Source organism: Haematobia irritans, chromosome 5, assembly GCF_050003625.1.
Source record: "Haematobia irritans isolate KBUSLIRL chromosome 5, ASM5000362v1, whole genome shotgun sequence".
NCBI classification, from domain to species: Eukaryota; Metazoa; Arthropoda; class Insecta; order Diptera; family Muscidae; genus Haematobia; species Haematobia irritans.
Window position 1 is genome coordinate 174,286,902 of NC_134401.1, and position 24,656 is coordinate 174,311,557.

A 24,656-nucleotide genomic window follows, 5' to 3' on the forward strand; every position below is an offset into this window, starting at 1 on the left:
AAAAAAATCAACTTGAGACTTTTTACATTCTCATTTCCACTGAAATTTAACTTTAATTTTAAGTTTAAGCTGATTTTGACTATTATAGAAAGTCGATTTGCCAATTTTTACCAATATTTAAAGTCGTTTAGTGGACTTCACTAGATATTAAAACATTTTGACGATTACAAAACCCCGATTCCAATTCCATTTATTTTGACAAAAAATCGTTTAGTCGTGAAATCAATCCCTAATGTCAAATCGAAACTTTAATATTATATACAGTTTTGAATATTAGGATGATGAACCTCGGGAAAAATATATTTCAGACTAATTAACATAGTTGGAGCATTGCTTCTCCACACCGAAAAAACAGTGAACTCACCAGGAAAGAAAACTTTAGATCAATTTTTAGAAAATTTTTAATATTTTTAGAAAATTTTAACTAAACAGTATTACAAACGCTGGCATCACGACGATATCACAAAAAAAGCAAATATGTTATTTTTCGACAAATTGAAAAAAACTTAATTACGTCTAATAAATGTAATTAAGTTTTTTTTCGCATATTAAGGTGGGTATTAAGTTCGAGTTTAGCCGCTAAAATCGTAATTTTTTCACGATTACTTTTCTATAAAAACCGATTTTAAGGAATATAAACTTTTTACAAATTTGCTTTGAGCTATTCCCCATCACGTTATAATAAAATATGCAACAAATATGTATAATTTTATGACTTTTTTACAGTTATAGTTTCCACTTTAGCGGCTAAACTCGAACTTAGTACTCACCTTTAAAGGAAATTTTGTAGTTTGAAGGAAAAAATTGGAGTTCAAAATTGCAAGAATGTCTTTAGTGACATACGAAGTTCATGATGAACGCATTTTTAGTAAAATTTACACATTAAAAGAAATAAGGAACTATGTTGTGAGAAATAAGAATTTAGTAAATCTTTATGCTTAATTTATGCACGCAAAAAAATAATTCTTTCCTCCCAAACGAAATTTTAGACAAACAAAGTTCGTTTCTCATTTGCTTTTCGCTGTAAGGAAGTGTATTTGGAAGAAAAGTATATACTTTTTGTGATAAACGTTTATTCTTTTCCAGGATGTAAAAACAATTTCATAAAGACTAACTCAAAAAAAAAATTTTTTTCTGGCTAATTGCATTTTCCCTCACATCTTTCTCACTTCCACGAAGATTTTTAGTTCTTAACACCTTTTTCTGTAATACAAACAATGTAGAAGAAATTATACGATTTTATAAATTTTTAAAATTTTTTTACCTTTCGCCTGGACGGAGAATCGAACCGCGGACCATGCACTTTGTAAGCCAACACACTAACCACTGAGCTATGTACCTGTTATGGTCATCAATAGATAAATATCCATATAAGTTATATTTATATAGCATAGCTTGCGGCGCCCACGAACCGAATAAACAAAGTTTATTTAACAGAAACAAACATTTAGTTTGGCACCGTGGAGCAGTGGTTGCTACGTCTGACTCTCATGCCAAGGGTCGTGGGTTCGATCCCTGCTTCGACCAAAGTTTTTTTTTTTTTTTTTTTTTTTTTTTACATACATTCTACATATGTTCGGAAGATTCCGAAAAAAATGTTCAACATTACATTGTACTATATTAAATTTTGAACTGTAAAATGTGTTTTATTAAAGACCAAAAGTCAGAAAAGAACAGTGTTTGATATAAACGAAATGGACTCTGTTGTTGTTTCAAAAATAACTTTTTTTATTGAAAAAATAAAAACTTTGTAACAAACGAATTTTTTTGGTGATAAAAGTTTAAAATTTTCGAAGCAATTCAAAAAACTCTAACAAAAGAAAAACGTTTTCGGTACACGTTTTCCAAACGTTTTTTTTCTTTGCGTGTGTATAATTTTTTTCCGTTTTTAGTTAATTTGTCTAACGTATGCAAAACATTATTAGAGTAAAGGAAGCTTTCTCCAAACATAATAATTCCATGAAGTAAAATAAAGTTAAATTGGCTTTAGTGAAATAGAGAGTTAATTTTATTTTGAGTGCAAGCGTACTAAAGAATGAGAAATAAAATTATCAAAAAATACAACAAATATCTTTTTATTATTTTTTTTTTTTTTGTTTTGTAAGCTGGTAATTTTTCAATGCAATTCGATTTGCTACCACAATGCGGCAATTGAGACCATCTATTACAGTTTTACTGAAAATAATATTAACCGCTACCCTGTTAGGGGAAACCAGGAAGACAGTGACATACACTCAACATACAAAACAAGCCGCAAATTGCCACTTTCTCGTTTCACTTCATTTTTCAACCGGCGAACTGCAGTACTTTGAGTACTGAATAAATCTCCAGTACAGATTTAAAACTTGAACATAGACACAAATAATAGTAAATCTATTATATACTCACGTATTCAATCAACGGCATACATATGCGTGAGTATGTGATTTAGGATGTTTCGTTGAATTCTTATTTGTTATATTTATGCAATAATTATATTAAACAAACGAGGCTAACTTTTAACGCTAGAAAATCTCAAATCAAATAAAAGAGATATAAAATCGATGAAACGCTCGCCATAGTTTCTGATTTAATTGCTCTTAAAGAAAATACTTTACAACAAAGGAGAATTTCGTTTGTCATAAATTTTGTTCGGGAGAACTAAGAAACATAAAAACAAAAATGTGTCATTTAAACTCGGGGTGTATATTGTTCTCGATACTGTTTTCGATATACCCTAATGTTAGTATGCGTGCTAGTATTTCCCTCTTTACAGAATGGCAACACAACCTTTATTATATTAACACTTTTCCGACAGTTAGATTACAAATGTGACATTATTCAGCAACACCAAAGCCATTGCCTGAACATTTTGTTTCATATCACCCACACCGTTGAAGATAAAGACTCCATGGTTTAGGTTATCTTCCACACTCAAAAAAAAGTGAACTCACTATTTCACTAAAGCCAATTTAACTATATTTTAGTTCATGAAATTATTATATTTGGAGAAAGTTTCATTTACTCTAATAATTTTTTGCGTACGTTAGTTAAATGAACTAAAAGACGGGAAAAAATTATATACAAATGAAGTAAAAAGTTTTACGAAATTCGTACTTCTCACAAAATAGTTCATTATTTCTTTAAATTTGTAAATTTTACTACAACAGCGTCCATCGTATGTCACTAAAGACATTCTTGCAATTTTGAACTCCATTTTTTTCCTTCAAACTACAAAATTTTTTTTAAAAAGTGAAAAAAAGTATTTATGTCTAATAAATTTTCTTGAATTTGTCGAAAAATATTTACTTATTTTTGTGCTATCGGCGTGATGCCAGCGCTTGTAATACTGTTTAGTTAAAAATTTCTAAAGCTATTCAAAATTTTCTAAAATTAATCAAAAGTTTTCTTCCTGGTGGGTTCACTGTTTTCTCAGTGCAATAAAGGCATATAATTCCAACTTCTTCTGCTGTAAATGTGTTTAACTACTTGACATGTCACATCGGGAGAAAGTGTTGAAATTATTGGAAATTGTTTTCCTAATTGAAATCCAAATGATAGGGAAATTTCCGTTAAAAAAAATTATACTCTCATGTAATGAGTCATTACTGATTATTTTCTTTTGCTCTCATTGCAGGTAATGAATTGAAAAACAAAAATATCAAATTAGCATTAGGAAAGGACAAACGGGGTAAGCTAATAAATCTCTAAAAAGTACGATGTGAAAGAAAACATAAATGGAACACTGGTCAGCATAGTTTTGTTCCCACCTTCAAAATCAGCAATATGAAGGAACTTGTTTATCAAAAAATTTAAATAAAAAACCTTGTCTATCGAGAGTTACGCATGATAAATAAGTCTGATTTTTAGATATGAGCACCTGAAAGTATGCACCATTTTGAAATATCCCAAAATGCTGCACTGAACATATCACTAGCTGTAAAATGGAACACTTGTCAGCATAGTTTTGTTCCCACCTTCCAAATCAGCAATATGAACGAACTTGTTTATCAAAAAATTTAAACTATGGAGAGTTGCGCATGGTAAATAAGTCTGATTTTAAGATATGAGCACCTGAAAGTATGCACCATTTTTGAAAACCCCAAAATGCTGCACTGAATATATCATTAGCAGTAAAAGATGGCTGAATGGATTTCTTAAAACTGGAGCATGTTTTTAAGAAAAAATACAAATTAAATGGAATTGTCAACATAATTTTGAAATCACTAAATATCATTTTCCATTTTATCTCTCCTCGAGATTAAGCTACCAGGTTTACCTAGTATAGAACATTTTCATTGCATACTTTCAGGCAGTACATATGTCCATTTGAAAACACTGCGATATGAGAAGGTAAAATAGTGGGCTCGTTTATATAAAGGCATTTGATATCAAATCTAAAAAACTGTAGTCGTGTAAACATAATTAAATGAAGAGTATCTCAACATGACAGATAAGTAAACCAAAAATTTAAAAATGTATGACATTTACGGTATTATTAATATTATTTGCGTTTAAATTTAAAAAAAAATCCTTCAATTATACCACGTTAATAGATAATTGTCTTTTGAAATATCTGTTTAACGGCTTGTACTTAACAAGCGAACTACAAAATAATACCATGTTTATTAAGTTATACAATCGCATATTTTATTTGCATTTTATGCTGCAATTACAACATATTTGTCTGCGGTTAAAAGCCAAGAAATATCAACGAGAATAACAAATTGCTACTATGGCAGATACACAAGTCTGCTTTATTTTTATGTGAGTTTTCTTTTTTGTTCAATCTTAAAATGCTCTTAAAGAACTACAAACTTTACCCCATTCCTTGGATCTTTTCTTCTATCTCTTATTTACTACCCCCCCCCCCCCATCACCCCTGCCATCAAAACCGGAATAGATTTACATGTAATAAAAAAAACAGTGACTGAAGGGAACGAAATAATGCAATTTTAGATTTGCTCTCGCTTTGTTGCCATGAATGGAACATAAACAAAACGAAGCAAACAATAAAAATGGGATTCAGGGAATCCTTGTAAGCGAGACGAAAAACGTTAAATGAACTGCTAACCCATGTTTGTTAGGCTATAAAACTTTTAACAACGCCATATTCCCAATTTGGTTAACAATGATAGCGCAGAAGGGTGGGGGGGAGGTCCTTGTTTGATAGCTAAAACACAAAGAATACGGGCAATGTGAAAAGTCAACAAGCAATGAATCACAGATTAAGAATCACACCGAATGGCCCAAAAGATGTCGCTTTAAAGCTCGCCTTTGTTTGTTTAGGATTGACCGGAGAAAAGAAAAGGACTCGGCCACCTAGGTAATCCAGAATTGAGATTGTCATCCAGTTAGCTAGCCAGTTGCTGCCTGGCCATGTAAACGTAAAACACTTTTATGGTGTTTGTTCTCTGTTTTCACTTCCTGTCAGGGCCATTGTCATTGTGCATAAATTTACAACTTGTTGTTATTGCAGTACTTTCATATCCTTTCAAAAGTCTACTGCGAGTTGTACTTCTTTCTTTCTCTGTACCTTTGTTTATACAAAAAATCTGTGGGCCCGTATCTTAGTATTGGTTCAACCATTTACAAACGCACACACACACACATAAACAGTTGTATAGCTTACATCTACAAAGCTGACAAATGTATTGCGGTCAGTTCTATTACTCTCCATAGTATAGTGGAAATTTATAGGAAAATATGATAACGCCACTACTCTACATTGACCACAAAAACCTTAGCAACACCAATTTACAAATGCCCTAATAACTAATCTATGCATGTATGTACATATGAAAGTATTTGTATGGGTGTGTGTGTGTGCGGATAAGGAAGTATCTTCATATCTAAGCCATCCCCACTATTCTGAGTTTTTCCAATGGGATCCTCTTCAGTGTTTATGAATGCGTATCCACGTGCGGGTATATGAGAATTCATACTCAGATTGGGAATTGCGAGAGAAGAGAGAATAAAAGACAAAACAAATCAACGACAAATACTAAATGGAACATTTTACACTCTGAATGTTATTGTTCTATGTATCGAGAATAATTTTGCGAGGGTAGGAAATTAAATATTCAGAAAATAACCATAATAGACTTACCCATTTCGGAAACATAATATGAATTTGTAGGGAGCTACAGTCCTAAATTAAAATAATTTGTATTTTGCCAAATAAAGTCAAAATCAACTGATAATCGTCTAATAGATTTTTGATAACTTTTTTATTTCTCAAAATCGATTAATTGGATTTTGGTGCTTGCTAAACTGGACTTGGCGACCTTTGATAACATATTTTTTATAATATTTATAACCATAATAAATTAAGAATTCGATACTAATAAGAATAGTTGGGTACAAACTACAAAAGTTTTCGACCCACCCTTATAAATTTAAAACTCGATTTAAAAATAAAAAATAAATTTTTGGTGATTTTCTTTACGCTGATTTCCAATCTAAGCGCATTTCTCAGACCTAATAGTGCTACATCCAATAGCAATTATTCAATTTTATTAGTCCACTTTTAGACCAAATTTTTCAGCATTCGATTTTTAAATTATTATAATTTCGACTTTTGCGATTAGCTTTTAGGGTAAAAATGAATCGACTGTGATAACTATCAAGAACCGATTATGACTAACATCAAAAGACTGATAATTTGTATTAATCGAAAAGTCTAATTTCGATTTGATTCGATATTTTCTAATAATACACTCAAAAAAAGTGAACCCTATATAATTGTTTGCGAAAAATATACACAAATGAAGCGTAAAGATTAACTAAATTCGGGTCTCCCACAAAATAGTTCAGAATTTCTTAAAATTTGTAAATTTTACCAGTAATGAGCCCGTCATAAACTTCGTATGGTACTAAAGATATTCTTGCAATTTTACCTCCAATTTGTTTTTTTCAAACTTCGAAATGTTCTTTAACAAGCGAAAAAAATTAATTATGTTCAATAAATTTTCTTGAATTTATCGACAATTATTTACTTAGTTTTTTGAAATCAGAGTGACATCTGCGTTTCTAATACAGTTTAGTTAAAATTTTCTAATATTAATATATTTTTTCTAAATCTAACTAAAATTTTCTTTCTTGGTGGGTATGGCACCATTTTGTTGTAGGTATCATTTACAACCGTAAACTATTTAATATATGTGCAATGGTACCGACATTTTTGTACTGTGTAATAGGAACCAAAACTGGCACAAACCCATTTCCAATACTCACAAAACTCCAATAATAAATCCATTTACAATATTGATATTCCAAATTTGGAAAAAGTCAATTTCTGAGATCTGTTTAAAATATTTTTAAAATATATAGCATACTTTTGGGGGCATTGCGAAGTTATTAACTTTTCATAATCCAAGTTAATTGCACATGAGAAGAAAAGAAAATTTGGACTCACGCACACTCACGCAGGAAAACGTCGTGACTCACGAAAAATGCCGTGACTCACGATAAATATCGTGACTCACGAAAAATATCGCGACTCACGAATAATTTTATGATTAACTTACCTTACCAAAGTGTCTGAAAATATGAGCATTATTAAAATCGAGAGTGTTATTAAACTCTTAACATCCCAGGTGTCACTAACATTGTAATTGAATTTAACTCTTAAGCGTTTTATGTAGGTGATCAGGAATATTTTCGTGAGTGTAATTCGTTACTCACGCACACTCACGAAGATATTATTTTCGTGACTCACGCATGACATTTTGGTTTGTTAATCACGCTCACGCACACTCACGCTGTTGTCATGAGCGTGACTCACGCACGAATCACGAAAATTTTCGTGAGTCACGACAATTTTGTGTCACGTGCACACCTCTAATCCAAATAATTAATGGCAACAAAGATTGCTTTCTATATCTATGTCTTTATGTCGAAACGAAAATATTCGACTTTATAATCGCATTCCTTCCTTGACATACCACACCCCCTACGATTTAGATGAATCAGAGTTTTCCCAGAAATTGCTTTTATAACACATCACTGTAAGTGTCATTGTCTTAGCCATTGTCGCCTTTCACAAACACAACATCAGTGGCAGGACATTTGGTCCTTGTTCAATTGTATTGCAACATGGTCCGGGCAAGTCATAAACAGAAGCTTAAATTAACAAAAGTTTAGTGTTCTGTTTTCTGTGTTTTGTCCTCTGTGTGAGTTTATGAGTCCGATTGTGTCAACACCCGCCCACTCATTGTCCATTTGTCCCAAACCCCTATTATTTATACTATTATTGTGGTCATATTTCTATTTTATGTATCAACGTGTGAGTGTGTGTGATTTTATCTTTTATCTGGCCCATAGATAGACCTGAAAAAGAGAAAAAGGCCGCAACAAAGAATGAAATGAAACGAAAAAACCATCATCCGATATGTGCATTAGGGGACACATTTAGCTGGAGACTAATCTCATTTATTCATTGTTACTTTAGTTGCCATCATTAAAGAGAGGCGTCTTTAAAGAAACATTTTTTTTTTGGGAATCCCCATCCTCTACGATCCCTCATCCAAGGAACAATTCATTAATTACGACAGCAACAATATTTGGTGGTATGGTGGTGGATCATCAAATGGACAGACAAACGGAAAGACAGGCTAATGAACTCAAATGACACAAACCTGTTCTCTGAGGTTTATTTTCTTTTGGCATCCTTGAGATTTATATTTGACAGGATGTCAATAGTTTCTCGCATTGTAAAGTACTTCATGAATTATAAATGAACCAAAGTTTGCTTGGTTCATTTTGCGGGCAAATGTTTGTCTAGGCATTGGTGCTCGCTTTAAAGGCCAACCCCCATTTCGGAGTTTGGGGGGTCTGTAAGCAAAAACTCAAGTCAAAAATACTTAAATATATATATACAAGGCTAAATTGTGTACAAGTTTTTGTCTGTCTCGAAATAAAGTTGAGAGTCTTTGTGAAACTCAGACTTTGAGGAAAATTAAGTTCCGCTATCGATATGAATTTTAAATTTGCAAATGAGACAAATGTTAGTCAACAACTTTTTGACAGTAAATATTTGTGTTTAGTTGAATACACGGAGAGAAATCACTTAAGAAAAAATACAAATAAACTGAATAATCGTTCTAATCTAATCTAATGTAATGTAATATGATCTAAATTAATTTAATGTACATAGTTTAGAAGTCCAGTGGACCAATAAAATAGTTAATGTCTTCTTTTCTTGCATTACATTAGATTAGATCAGATTATGTAGACTTTTGTTAGCGGATTAAATTAAGATGGATCGGATTATATTAGATCAGGTTGTTTATAAGATTTAACAATTTTTAATAACCTTAAGAAAGGATTAAAAACTAATTGAGAAAGAGCTGAAGAATAGGATGGGCTGAGATTGAAATAAAATGGTATAATCTAATCTTTAGTATATTTATTATTACGTTCTTCGATAGAAGTGAAAACATGAGGCTTAGACTTTAAGGAATTGCGACTTTAATGTGGTCAAGTAATAAACCAGGAACCAGAATGAATAAAATTTTGAAATGGTTCAAAATTCACACAAATCAAGAAAATTCGATCACAGACACATTTCAAACTCTTATCAAACGGAATAAAAATGGCGCACTCTATATAATGAAGAAATATAATTATCCATAGGGGACTATGTTTCTGGATGAATTGATATCAAGTGACTTATCGATAAAATCGTAAAGAAACTAAAATTGCAAATACCACCAAAGTGGGATGAAAATTCCAATCTTTTCGTAACATTATTTAGCATCAGGGAATGCAATCATATTTTAATCTCAGTCGTAAGATACGCAATTCTTAAAGTTTTCAAAGCTGAAGTATTCAGACATGTCGATAGCATTAATAACTACTTCATCACTTTTTAAATTATTACCCAACAACAGGTTTGGTTAATTCCGTGGTGTGTATGGACCAGTGGCTGTTCTGATCAAAACATATGGAATGGACCGTTCACGTTAACATGGGTTTATCATTGAGGGGAACATTTTACACATTAGACTCAGTCTAAAGAACACGTCCTGGGTCTACTTCATAGACAGGTTCTCACGAACCAGTCTGGGACAAACTCTTACGATCTGTTTCATTTTGAACATCCAAATCCATCCACTAGAAAGAAACAACTTTTGGAATATGATGAACAATAGATTATTGAATTACTTTATATTGAACAATATATTGTATTTGTATTTCAGTAAATTTGTAGATCCAATAAGATTTTAATACCATCATAGTATAGAGAAAGCAATAAATTCACAATTATTATTCAAGCCCCTATGGATAAATTCCAGTAAGGTACTTGATTAATAGAGTCATTGAAAAGAAAACACCAGATACAAATCTATGTACGCCTAAACTGTACATCTTTCGGTTCGGGCGAATGATCCTTTCCACAGCCTTTAGTATAGATCTAGCTGGGATAGATAACTCAATTTTGGGCCCTTTATGCTAACTCCTTATATATCTAAGAATTTTCCTCTTACTGTAAGTTGTCACATGTTGTTGTTGTTGACTGTAGAAACAAACAACATTGTTCGATTGTTCACCACTAAGGTGAATTCAAACAAATAGCTTCTAAAAATAAATTTCGTGTTGTTGTTGTACAGTGGGAGTAAAGATGATTCAATTTGTAAGAGGAAAATTCCTAGATGTTTTCTCCATAAGGAGTTAGCATAAAGGGCCCAAAATTGAGTTATATATCCCAGCCAGATCTACATTAAAGGCTGTGGAAAGGTTCATTCGCCCGAACCGAAAAATGTACAGTTTAGGCGTCTATAGATTTGTATCTGGCGTTTTCTTTTCAATGTCTATTAATCAAGTTTCTTAATCGAATTTGTCCATAAAAGCTCGAATAATAATTGTGAATTAAAATATCATGCACTTGGACGTTAATTGCCTGTTTCAGTATCAGGCTAACATGAAATTTTTTTTTAAACTTTATTCATTCCACTTGGGAACATAGGACATTTACAAGAGAATTCCATTGTATTCTATTTCCGCTGATTTTTTTAACTTCTTCCCATGAATTATTAATTTTTCTTATTTCCAGTGCAACTGTTCTGCGCCACGTATTTCTAGGACAGCCAGGTCATCTTGAGCCTTGAGGGTTCCAATCCAGGGCAGATTTGGCTATGCTCTCAGGACCTTTTCTAAGTGTGTGGCCTATCCATTTATATTTTCTCTTTGTAACATGAAAAATAGAAAGCAATAAATTTTATGAACATTTAAAAATTGCGACAAACTGTAGCACTAGTACCAGTCCTGTAACGGGTCCTAGTGGCAGTTTGCACCAATTTCCCGTAGGGTAGTATATGGGTTAGGACCGTCCGTTTGCAAAGCGAATACATGGCTCTCTATGTGAAAATCTTTTATAATTTCCAAGGACGATAACACTAACAAAGAATCGATTCAATAGAAATTAAATTTTCCTCATCAAAAATGTCGATTTATCTTAAGTGGTTGATGTGAATAATTTTTTTGCAATTTGCAATTTTTAGCCTGTAGGCCTGGGAATATGACATACCGTGAAGGAACAATTGAGGTTAACAAACATCAATTTTTCATAAGCATTTCCATTATTCCTGGACTACACGCTTTCAATTAATTAGGGGATTTTTTTTTTTGGTTGTGAGACAATCGATTTTCCATGATTAAAATTTTCGACTTCTTCCAATTGGCCTATTCACCATATTATTCGCATTAATTGGCATCCTCCAAAATAATTTCTTGGTCTCAATTCCAGTTTGCTATCTTCAATTTACTAGTGGTTTCTTCGCTATGTAGCAAACTCAAATACTTTATAGTCACAAAGAGTTATATCTACCGCGTCACACTAGACGTAAAACCCCTAACAATCACTTCCGAACGCATAAATCTACATAACTGCCACAAAAACTGAGAGGAAGAGAGAGAGTGTGTGTCTGTGCGTTTGTACCACGAATCCTGTACTCCCGTAGAAAACATGGCATTGGTGTGTAGTGAGGCATAAACGTTTGCTGCTATCAATTGACCCAATTACTTCGACTCTTGCCATCGAATCGGAGTTATCTTCATTGGTGATTTACTACAGCTTTCAATTCAGCTAGTTTACAGCTTGCATAGGATTACCAATGTTTGTGTTTTTTTTTTGCTTTGCGAGTGATTTCTGACCCTCAGTGGCATGATGAAATCTAAACTGGATAATCACACCAAAGAGCTGGGAAGTATAATGAACCAAAACTAGCCACTGGTGAAGAGAGATGGAAAGAAAAAATCTCATCAAGTAATCAGCAGCAAATCAGATTATTTCAATTAAACATTTATTCCTTGGAAAATCATTTCCCTCTCTTTTATATACCATATAATGCGGCTGGTGTGGTATAATTGTGACATTCTCGTTTTCTGTTCGTGTTTTTTTTTTCTTTTTCGTCCTGGAAGGAGCAAAGGAGGTTGGGCTAAAATCGTTTTTGGCTTTAATTGTGCAATTAGTTTGCCATTGTCACATGTGTAATCTTTGGTAGCAATTTTCGGTTTAACATTTTGGCGGTCTCACTCACTGAGATAAACTCTTAAACTCTGGCCACAAATGACTTCATATTAAAGGCCTGCTGGCAAACGACAAAGGGCGACACTGTGAAGAAACCACAAATGAACACTTACGAAACGATAAATAACGAATAGAGATGGCCTAGAGGTCTTTTGTTTAATTTCAGAAGGCAGCTGGCGAAAAGCTAAACCCCAAATGAAAACTCATTTCTCCACCTCGGATTTCTTTGGAAATTTCAAGTCCAATAACCAATGAACATGAGAGCGAGGAAGTGAGCCGGAATAAAAACAAAGTGACAATAAAAACTAATTTTTTGTGGTCGCATTAAAGAAGATTCACGTAAATGACAAAATAGAAAAAGGACACATACACATGTGTATCCTGTACATGTGAGAATAAGAACAAGTCCTCATACACACACACAAACACCCACACATATATATGGGGAAAAAGCATCATCACCATAAGCCCCAAATAAAACCAGTATAAATGAAGGTTATAGCTGCCATTATCTAAGGCCGTTGCTATGTCTGTCTGTCTGTCTGTCTGTCCGGCTTACAGTCCTCCCTTTCGTCCTTTCATTAGTCTCTATGACTGTCTGCCGGTACCTTGGCTCATATGCTTCATCGTTTTGATTCGAGTAGACAAAATTTACTTGGCATAAAGGAAAAGTTTTTCGTACATACTCGTAGCCTTTTTTAGTTTTTCTCTTTTTCTAGACGAGAGATAGTCAATATTTGAAAATTTCCTAAATCCGTTTACATTTCATTGTCCTCTTTGTCTGTGGCAATCCCTAAGCATTGTGTATGTGTGTGTATATATATATATATATAGCTGGTTGGCTGGCTGGCTGACTGGCTATATCATTTTGTGGTTAACAACTATCATGGCTTATGATATTGACCCAAAACAAGCTTTACATGGCTATATTTGTTTGTTCGATACACTCTTAACGTTTGACGTAACCCAACAAACCGAATTCATTGTTGTCGTCATTGTCCTTTTTATCCATTCTACATTACTTTTCAATCTATGCCCACTTGTAAGAGGTTTCTCGATCCCTCGATGTGTGCATATGTGTGGGTTTGTGTAAGCATAGACAATGCATGGGTATGTGTGCTCCATAAGGACTGCCTGCCTGTCATTGTATCTGGTAATAACACACTCTTAAATTCTGACCGGGTTATCTGGGTATTGATTGTTGTCATCATTGAAATAACCACAAACATAACTTTGGCCCATACGTGTATGTTTGCGTGTGTGTGTGTAGCTTTATGGATTCGTTTAGAAGGGTGATTCTTTTGGGGGTTTAAGGACATTCATATGCTTTTCGTATTCAAAGCACAATTTGTAAGCAGCTCATGTAATTCATGTTAATACATTTTGTTGTGTCCTTAATCCAAACATCAAATTTAGATTAAAAGAATTGCTTTTCGGTAAGAGCACAACATTCATTCGCTATTGGAAATTAAAACAAAGCTTATAGCAGTTTGTAATAAAAACAAAATCCGGAAAACAGTATTTTTCTCTATATGCATATTGAAAAGGATTATAGGCTCTAAATTCTTTTAAATGAAAGAGCAATATTGACACCAAATCCAAAATATATTTCCTTACAAGACAACCGATTGTCATTCAAAAAAAAAAAAACTAGAAATTAATTTGATCAATTATCAACTATAACAAATATGCTTAAATTACATCAAAAATAATTAACTGGCAATGCAGTTGGCTTTCTTCTAAATCTCAATCACTATATTGCCAATATTGGTATTATCTACATTGGGTTAAGTAACACAAGAGGGGACCAACTTGAATGCCATAAATGGCCAAATTATCTTTCTCTGTTGTGTATTAAATTTGTTTTTAAGTAATCGAAAAATTCTTTAGTGTTTAGCGAAACGTAAACAATAAAATATACCATCAGTAGGATAAGAAGATGGCACAGTGTTTATCAGCAACTCTGAAATAAAAGGAGAAAATACGAATACTATGGACATATCTGTCATTTTGCCTGTATATTCCATAAGCCAGCTAGTAATTTTCAGTTATAATTAACCTGAAAGAAGATACTTGCAATTTACTTTCAGTTATCTGGTTGTTAAAGGTTGCAGGAGCTAAATTAAAATGGCCGTAAAAAAGACAATCCAAATTAAACCAAAGATTATTCACCGGCGCAAATTGTGTTTTTGTTTCAATTTTAATGAAGATTTTTATTGAAAAAAAGATAGTTTGCCAAGTTTCAAAGATTTATTCTTTACTTAACACCATCGTTAAAAAGTTTAACGGCTAAGGAAACTGTATGAGAGAAATCTTTATAATATATTTTTTTTAGTGTATTAATGGCATTTTTTTTTTTTGATTGATTGTTTTATTTATGACATGTACAATAAGAATATTAGATTCTTATAATTACAGTTACAATTATCCATTTAATATAAAAATAATAACATTATAATACCTAAGAATAAAAGTTTTGGTAAATTTACATTTGATATTGTGAATCCATGAAGAAAAAAATTTAACATATGTATATAAAAATGGAAAAGAAAACAAAAATTGAAAGAATATATATAAAATAAGTAGTAGTTAAATTAAAAGAAAAAAAATATACGATTCAAATTGAATTGATATAAAAATTACACTATTGTGAATAAAAATTGAAAGGTGTAAGAAATGGGATAAAACAAAAAAATAATCATAAAAAGAAAAAAATAAACCAATAAAAAATGAACAAATATGAAAAAACGAGAAATTATTAATCAAAAATGAAATAAAAGAAAAATAAATAAATGTATCATACAATAGAAATTTATCCTCTGCTATAAGCGAAAATAATCAAATAATATCTTTTTAAATTGCAAAATGTCACTTGTTGTTTGAATATTATGTGGAAGTGTATTCCAGAGACGTATGGATGATATGAAAAATTGCCAATCAGAGACCAATGTACGATGCACCAGTGGTATAAGTCGTTTTTCTCTGTTAGAACGAACAAATCTAAGTCTATCGAATAGGTACGCCGGAACTTTCCAGTGTATTATCTTGTGTAGAAATAAAAGGCCCCTAATTGACATTAGTTCATCAAGCGTAACTCCATATATAGTGCGAGAGAATTGTGTGACAGAGTCGCGTCGTCTCAATCCATAGACATAACGCGTAACGTTATTAAAAAATACATTCACCGAATCGCAGCTTGCAAAAAGTTCAACGCCATATAAAATTCCCGTTATCACATAACATTTTGCCAAGAGACACCATACCCTAAGAGGAGTGTAACAATGAGTCGACCAAAGTATCCTCAGCTTCGAATAACCCTGTCCGATTGCAGCACTTATATAATTGGACCAGGTGAGGGTGTTGTTAAAAACAATGCCAAGATTCCTAGCAGTCGTAACATTTAATATGCGTTCATTATTGATCCTAACATCCAAATAAGGTATTGAACTACACACAATTTTTTTTTTCTGATTCAATAACGAAATTAGTTGATCCAATTAATTTTTAATTGAAATGTCTTCAATCACAGAAATGATAGTATCAATTAATTGATCCAATTAAAAAATTAATTGATACTATTATTTTTGTGATTGATTTTTGTTTCAATTAAAAAATTTGTTAAATCAATTAAATTTTTAATTGAATATTTTTTAAAACTCAATTAAAATTTTAATTGGAAACATTTTCTTGAAATTTTTTTGTGTGTAGAGAGCCTTCTACCAATCGCGATGTATTTCGATTTCGAAGGATTGAGACAAACCCCGTTCTCCGTCGCCCAAGTGTATATTTGAGATAAGTCAAAGTTCAGTTTGCAAATACAATAATCTAGTTCCGCAACTGGGCTCGAAATATACAACTGAACGTCATCCGCATACAAGTGTACCCTACTGAACGAAAGTTGGCACGGTAAATCATTTGTGTACATGGAGAAAAGTAGTGGGCCCAAAATTGACCCCTGTGGAACCCCTTTATTTATGGACAAAACTTGTGAAACCATCCCATTACTACAGACAGATTGCGTTCTATTACATAAATAAGACCAAATAAACCGTGTCGCACAAGACGAAAACTTAAAAATATTCAGAAGTTTGGCGCAAAGAAGTTTGTGATCAACTGAGTCAAATCCTTTAGAGTGATCACGCAATACCAGGATCGTCACCTCATTTTTCTCCATGTTACATCTAATGTCCTCTGAGACATCAGTCAAGGCAGTTATGCAACTATGATTGGATCGGAACCCAGATTGCTTCTCAAAGAGCAATGAATTGTCAGAGAGATAGTCAGATACCTGCTTATACATAATCTTTTCAAGTACTTTGGAAAGAAAACTTAAGATAGATATCGGCCTATATTCGTTGCAATTCTTCGGTAATGGGATGATCTTGCTGTTTCCATGCTGTAGGAAATGAACCCGTATAAATAATCCTGTTAAACAAGTTTGTTATATATGGTAATAAGATTGGTAATAATATTTTCAGAAACCGATTTTACAAGGGAGAAACTATGCACATTTTTTTCATACAACACACTAAAACCAAACACTGTGCTTTGTGTGAACATCACCATAATTTCCACCACAACATGGTATTGGTAACCAAGAATGATAATGATGTAGTCGAGGACACTTTTCCCAAACACTTTTGAGAAAAGTGTAAAGCAATACAGCAAAAAAAAAACTCCCACACACACTCTTAGAATCCATCGAAAACCTTCTTATAAATCTGCTCCTGCTGTTGTTGATGACGATGATGATGATGATGATGGTGATGATGAAAACGACAACGATGAGGCACACCAAAACCAAAACCAATGAATAGAATTGGGTAAAGCCTCACAGATGATATCTGAGTGATGTGCAATGTAACTCGAACTCAAGTCGTGAAGGATAACAGCTTCGAAACACTCCAAGTGCACCCACTTCCTCACCCACTTAGATGATGTCGTACAGAGGAATGAGAAATAAATATTACTGCTAATACAAACTAATGCCATGTACGCGTTACTGAATTTAAATGAGGAATTAATGCCGAATATTACATTACTTTTGGTTTACTTTATTTTGCTGGGCTCTGGTGCTCTTCACATTTATGTGGCATATGAAACTGTGCTCTGGGAACCTTCAAGCTCTTTGAATGGCATGGGGGCTGGCAGGGTGGTTGCGTAGTTGGCTATGACGTCGATTGCTAAAAGACCTGATTGCCTTCTCCTACAAATTTTGGACGTTTTGCAACAGTGCCCTGAAATTTCCTCATTGGTTTCGCTTGTTTTCTTATGTTAAAATGAAATCAAAATATTAGCGTGTTTTTCTTTTTTGTTGTTGTTGATTTATGCCATTGCCAGGACTCTGACATCGAACGGATGTATTGACGTTAAGGCGGGTTGCGTTAAGCCAATTCATGTTCTTGAAAGATACAACGGAAATGGTTTTTCGGGCATCCATCTAAGCTCAAAGGCTAAGGACAAACACTCTTGCAACATTTTCCCTTAGAATATGGGGAAGCATTTATGTTGTTCCATGGGCTTAGGCCTCGAATGTAAACATTCCCAGGGAGTAAATGCTTCAAGGACCTACCGAAGTGATGGCCAATGTTAATAAATAAATTTAGTACACTTGAAATCTTACGAACAATATGTTTGAAATTCAAGCGCGTCTACTATTTTGTTGATGGCCAATAAGCTAAACAATTTTGGAGACTCGTTAAACTCGAATGGTAATAGGACAAAGTGACAAAAACATACACTTTGAAAAATTTCGAAAGGAAACATCTAAATATTATTAACGGGAATTTCGTTTGCCTTTGGAAGACTTAAGATAAAAATTTTACTTTAATCAAAATAAACAATTTCAACTAAGCAAATGCTGGATCGCCTTTTACCAAGTGCATTTTCCATATAAAAAATTAATATACAATCGCTTGATAGTTTTGATTATGATCTTTAAATAGTCCAATGATTATTTTATTCTCTTTATCGTACTTTCTCCAAGTGTATTAGGAAATAGATCATAGACGAATTCGTTTGCATTCGAATGACTTAGATGACCACTTGCTTAGCTAAATAGATAGAGGGTGGGTGGAAAAGCCAGAGGCTTGAGTGTTTCTGTTAGCATATTCATTAAAATTTACATTTTCTTTGGGAAAACATGGCCGCAGTAACAACATCTAATCGATGCTTATGTAAAACATGGGCAAATCTAGCATATCAAATTGGCCAGATGTTACAGAAGGACTCTCTATGAGTTTGGGATGAGACCACGTAAAGAAGCTAACTAAACAGATTATTTGACTCTAGAAAATTTGTGATTTTTTCTAATCAGCTTTTTCGAACGAAAATTTATTCACACACAAAAATCGTTTCTTTTGTTTTTGAATGATTACAAAATAAAATTTGAATATTTATGAAAATTCGTCAAAAAACTACAGCGGAAATTTACAACCCCCCGCAAATGAAATCTATTATGTTTTCGGCTTCTCTTTATGCTGCAAGTTACAAATGTTAAGTGTTAAGAAGTGGGGTTCTTGAATATTTTTGTTCTTCCCTTTTCTGTATATATTATTTATTTAATTAAAGAAAATATTGTAAAAATTAAAGAATACCAATTAATCTTTAACTACACAAATTGAGGTTCTCTTGAATTATATTCTCTGTTGTCGCTTAAATTGGTGTATACTTTTAGGGGTAAATGACATGGTTTGATATAGAACTAAAAAATATTGCTTCTGATTAATTTAGGTATTTCTCTTGTGACTTAGCAGTCTGTGAAAAATATGCAAGAATAGGGTTCTTTCCTGGGGAGTGGAATTTTGGATAAACGATGTCTTCTTTTGTGTTTATTCAAAATTTCTTTAAGAGCGTATAGAAAAGCCAATGGACATTCAAAGCCATAATTCAATATAATTATTATTTACTCTTAATACAAACATGAAATTCGTGTGCCATTTTTCTATGGTCGTTAGTATAAAATATTGTGAATAGAGACAGGACTTTTTTTCGAATTCCCATCAAACGATGGGAAGTAAAACTGGTTTTAGAGCTAAAGTGTATCGAAAAGCAGCGAAAATAACATCAATTTTTGCTTTAAATTAAATCAAGTTAATTTATTCAAATTACATAAAATTAAATCTATTAAATGTTTGATCTATATGAAACTGAATTCAACATTAAGTTTCAATAAAATTTAAATTTGTTAAATTTTTTAAATAAAAATTTGCAAAAAAAAGTTATTTTTTCCACAATTCACCATTTAAAAATATTATCATAATTCTTGTGCCGCTCTAGTTTCCCCAAGAGCATTATGGGGTTTAACATAGACTGCATTTGTAATTGCAGAGTATCTTCACTCCATTCAGATTTTTCAAGAAGATTTTTCTGGCCCCAGGCTAACTAACCACATGACATAATATTGTTTTTATGCTCTTCATTGTGTCTTTGTGTGGTTAGTCTACCATAAACATAATCGTAAAACTCAAAAGGGCTATTTTGGTACCTTAATGTCTGTGAATCGGCCATTTAAAAGACATTCTAATGTCTTCTTGAGATTTTTTGTTGTTTTTTTTTTTTTTTTTGTGCAAACTCATCCCCTTTTCTCTTTATCGGTTTTCCAATAGTTCTCAAAAAACAAACATAAAAATTAAATTTAATTAAAAAATGTCTTTCCATGCTGCAGTAATGACCATCATGCCCAAGATACTCATATCATGAATGGTTCTTGTCGTGGTGGACGACACATTACCACAACATGTTGCAGAGAAAACTCAAAAGTGCCTTTCTTGCAAAAGTTAGATGGCCAGAGGAAAGGCTAGTCTCTCAAGCTATAACTATAAAACTAATTGAGGACTTTAGACTTGGCTGCAGCGGCAATGGTACAACGAAATGAAAAGTTAAAATGGCATTTTCCTAAGGCCAAATCAGGGAAAAAGAGTAAACTCGGATTCGTTTTCGCCGGCTTCTTACCCCCCAAACTATTTAGTATCCTTGAAAGTATTTTCATCTTTTGCAATAGCAATAGCGTCCACCACTTGAAAATCTATTTAATTGGCTTCGCTGTCTGTGATGAGCTCTTGACTTTTGCGCCATTACATGCTGTAATAGCTTTACAATAACCTAAGTAACAAAGTTTGTGAATCATTGGAAATTTATAAGCACATGTACGTACAGCTTCTAACCGTTTAAATCGCACAAGCAACCATTGTTAGTACTGATGTTGATAATGCCCATAATTTCATTATTATCCTGCAGTGCTTCTTAAGATATTTGTGTCTCCTTGTTTGATGTTGTACACCAAGGATTTTGGGTACGTTAAAGTGTGTTAGAGTGAAACGTCTCTCTACACCTTTCAGCGAATATTTCTTTTATTTAAATATAAAAAACCAGTTTTGTATGTGTATGGTGTAGGGTCAACAGAATACGAAAAACTTAATATAATTTCAAAGAAAATAAAGCACATATTAAATTTTTCTATTTACACCCCTGTCTAATACACACATCCAAACATTGATTAGTATCTGGATATGCACATGTGTATGAAATGTATTAACTTCTGTGTGTTGTTCAGGTTGCGGCTTAAAGTATCTTAAATGTATACCAACCAATCTAATAACGCAACTCACTGATTTCTCAGTAATCAATGCTGTTATGCTTGGCGGGGATTTCTGTTTGTGTCTATGTGTGTGTGTGTAGCTAATACCAATAAAGCTAATAGTTTATAATCATTAAGTAAACATTAACATTTATAAGATCACATTACGTGTATCCATATCAAAAGGCTACACATTTTAATTGGAAATTGTCATTTAAGTCTTTATTCCTTTATTCCTTATTAAGTCCTTTAAAGTGAAGCATCTTTTTAGGCTTTAATACAATTGTGGCTTAGGCGATAAATGTTGCCTGTCTGCTTTCATGTGTTCTTGTGTGTATTTACATTTGTATACACTAAAGTACACATATTTATATGCATGCATATGTGTGGGTGTTGTTTTGCAGTTGTATCCCGATGGTTTCTGGGGAAATTCTAATCAAATTATTAAAAATTCAATTATTTCTCTTATATCTTCTTTTGCGTCATATAAAAAGGCTCCTTCTGTTTTGCAAAAATATTCTCGTTAATGTTTGCCTTATGAATTCAAATGAAGAAACTCATCGAAACAAATATCATCGTTTTGGCATGAAAGGAAAAGTGACTTATATCGAATGTTATCACAAACAATTTATTTTTATGTCATTACATTACATTTTACATTTTAATAAAATTTTATACCAGCTTTTTGAATAAGAAAATGAAGGAATTGGTATTAGGTTAGGTGGCTGCCCGATGTATCAGGCACACTTAGACTATTCAGTTCACCGCTGTGGTATCACAATGGACAGAATAGTCTAAGTGAGCCTGATACATCGGGCTGCCACAAAACCAAACCAAAACCAAACCAAACTATTCAGTCCATTGTGATACGGTGAATTTCTCTCTTATCACTGAGTGCTGCCAGATTCCATGTTAAGCTCAAGGGACCTCCTTTTTATAGCCGAGTGAAACCACTTAGAGAAGCTTTGAAACACTCAGAAATGTCACCAGCATTACTAAAGTGGGATAATCCACAGCTGAAAAACTTTATGTCGAAGCAGGAATCGAACCCATGACCTTGTGTATGCAAGGCGGACATGCTAACCATTGCACCACGGTGGTATTATTAAGTTATTGAAATGAAAATGCCGTATATCAACCTTCACAAGCCTACACGGATGAAAAAGACTGTTTTTCATATGTTTGGCTATAAACATTATATGTTTGGAACACAAATTTTTAAACACAATATTTTTGAGTGCAAGCATATAATGTTCATAAACTAGCATAACATGTTTGGGACACATATGTTAATATGTTAGAACATATTATGTTTGGGACATAAAATGTTTGTAAATATAATATGCTTGGATGCAAACATATATTAATTTAGAAATAGCCTATAAAGATATATGTGTTTAGTAGCTTGGAGCGCTATTTAACAGGGAGCAATATTGAATTAAGTTGGTGGTTGTTGCTTGTTATTACAAAATTAACATTTTATTTTTCCTTGGGCAATTGATCAGCTACTTCTTTGATCCTTACAAACTGTGTGGTCCGCTGCTCGAATCCCCGTCCGGCAAAAGGTAAAATTAAAATAAAAAAATCATACAATTGAATAATTTCTTCTACAAATCTCGTGGAAGTGAGAAAGATGTGGGGGAATATACAATTGGGCAGAAACAAAATTTTGAGCATTCAGGTCGAAAACCTATGTTGTTAGCACCTATATTACCTGTTTATTTTCATAATTCATTATGATTGTAAATATATACATAAATAAATAAATAAAATTTTCAGCACAATATTGTTTGGGAGAATATTTTTTTAAGCATATTTTTGGGTGCAAAATGCTTCCAAACATATTATATGTTCACATAATAACATATTGTTTTTTGAAAGACAACATTATTGAATTTGGATGCAAAAATACAAAATGTTTGGAACTTAGACTACCCAAACATATATTGTTTAGACCAATATGCTTTCAAACATATTATATATTGGAAGAGATCAAACATATAAATGTTTGGGCAATACCCAAAAATATATATGCTTGAAGCAAAATATGTTTGTGAGTATATGTTACAGAAGCGATTTTTTGTGAGCGTGTAGCTATAAATGGTTCATCACCGGCTAAAAAGAATTTATATAGCCTTCACTATATGCTAATAACTTCTAGTGGAAATATCAAACGAAAATTAAACTTTCCAAATTGACCAATTTCCACAGTGGGGTGGTGTATCACCGTTTCCTATAACTTGAATTCCATAATTTTATTTGTTGTTTTGTTACCACAATAATAGAGCAATAAATCTAAATCTATTTTTAGTAATCTCCACCTGCCAGATCTATGCTAAAAATGCGTCCCAGCAAGCAGTGAAACACGTACAGATATATATGCTTGTATAAATTGGTATCTGGTATCTTCTTTTCAATAACTTTATAATAAGAATTCCTTCTTCTCCTTGTTGTACAAAAAGTTGGTATAAACTTGCTATAAGTAAAACTTTATTTTATTCGATTCATAACGTCATGGTACTACTAAGAAGACTTATCTTTAAATAATCGTTTTGAAGACATTACTTTGTTTTTAGATGAAAAACTCTTACAATTAGAAACCAAGTCGAAAACACACCATATTCGTGTTTTTAAGGATTGTGTTTGAGCCCACTAGTAGTATTAAAATCGGATTTATTTATTTATAAATATTTTGAATATACTTTATAGACTTAAGCTATTGTTTTCCTTCTGTATCAATATATGGATGGTCTCCGGGTGCTCTATGTTTGTATGTCTTTGCTGCGTTGGTGTATAATTAAATTTAATCATTTCTTTTGTTACATCTCTTTTCGTTGTTTTGTCTTTCATTCTGTTGTTTTTGTTATGCTCTTTGTTTTTGTGTTGTATGTTTGAAATATTAAAACTTTAACTTTGAGCCTTAATAGAAGAAGAAGAAGAAATTCTGAAGCCAAACATATGTTGTTTGTGTTTGCATTTCAACGAGGCCAATGAAGTCTACCCATTAGTTTGTTTAGCTTTCTTCCCATTACTCTCTCTCTCTCTCTCTCTCTCTCTGCCTCTCTTGTTCTGTAATGCATATATATACGAGCATACACATATCTCTATTGTTGCCTATTATGCTAATTTCGATTATTAACATTTCTCCGCATTTCTAACGTGTGTATTAGTACTGCTGTCTATTTGCATGGTAGCGTAAGACTCTTCTGGCTATATGCGCTCACGCATATACAATCCATTTGGGGATTCCAGTGATATACGTACAATTCATATGCCCTTCCAATGCTAAGCTATTTATTGGTAAGGGTGAATACCTTACAGTTCCCCACTCTGAGAATTTTTGTGTCTCTTGTATATACCAAGCAACTCCTGTTGTATCTTTAGTCTAGGGGGATTCGGAATGTGCTAGAGCATAGACATAGTAATTGATTAAGAACATCTTCAATGAAATTAACTGAATGAGTTGAGAGCTTCTAATGCAGATACAAAAAGTAAAGCATATTTCTAGGGATCTATAAATTGATTGAGTTTATGAAACTTGTAAACTTCACTGAATGGAAATAATAT

The 24,656-nt window shown here is 32.7% G+C and overlaps 1 protein-coding gene and 1 long non-coding RNA gene across 2 annotated transcripts in view; both read left to right on the forward strand.

The window, feature by feature from the left end:
- The window catches only part of LOC142238566 (uncharacterized), a 114,526-nt gene extending 110,572 nt beyond the window's left edge, over positions 1-3,954 (forward strand). The window contains exon 4 of the long non-coding RNA XR_012722761.1: positions 3,617-3,954. This is a non-coding gene — a long non-coding RNA (uncharacterized LOC142238566). The remainder of the gene's footprint in view (positions 1-3,616) is intronic.
- luna overlaps positions 1-24,656 on the forward strand; it is a 372,732-nt gene that overhangs the window by 314,698 nt on the left and 33,378 nt on the right. The window lies entirely within an intron of this gene.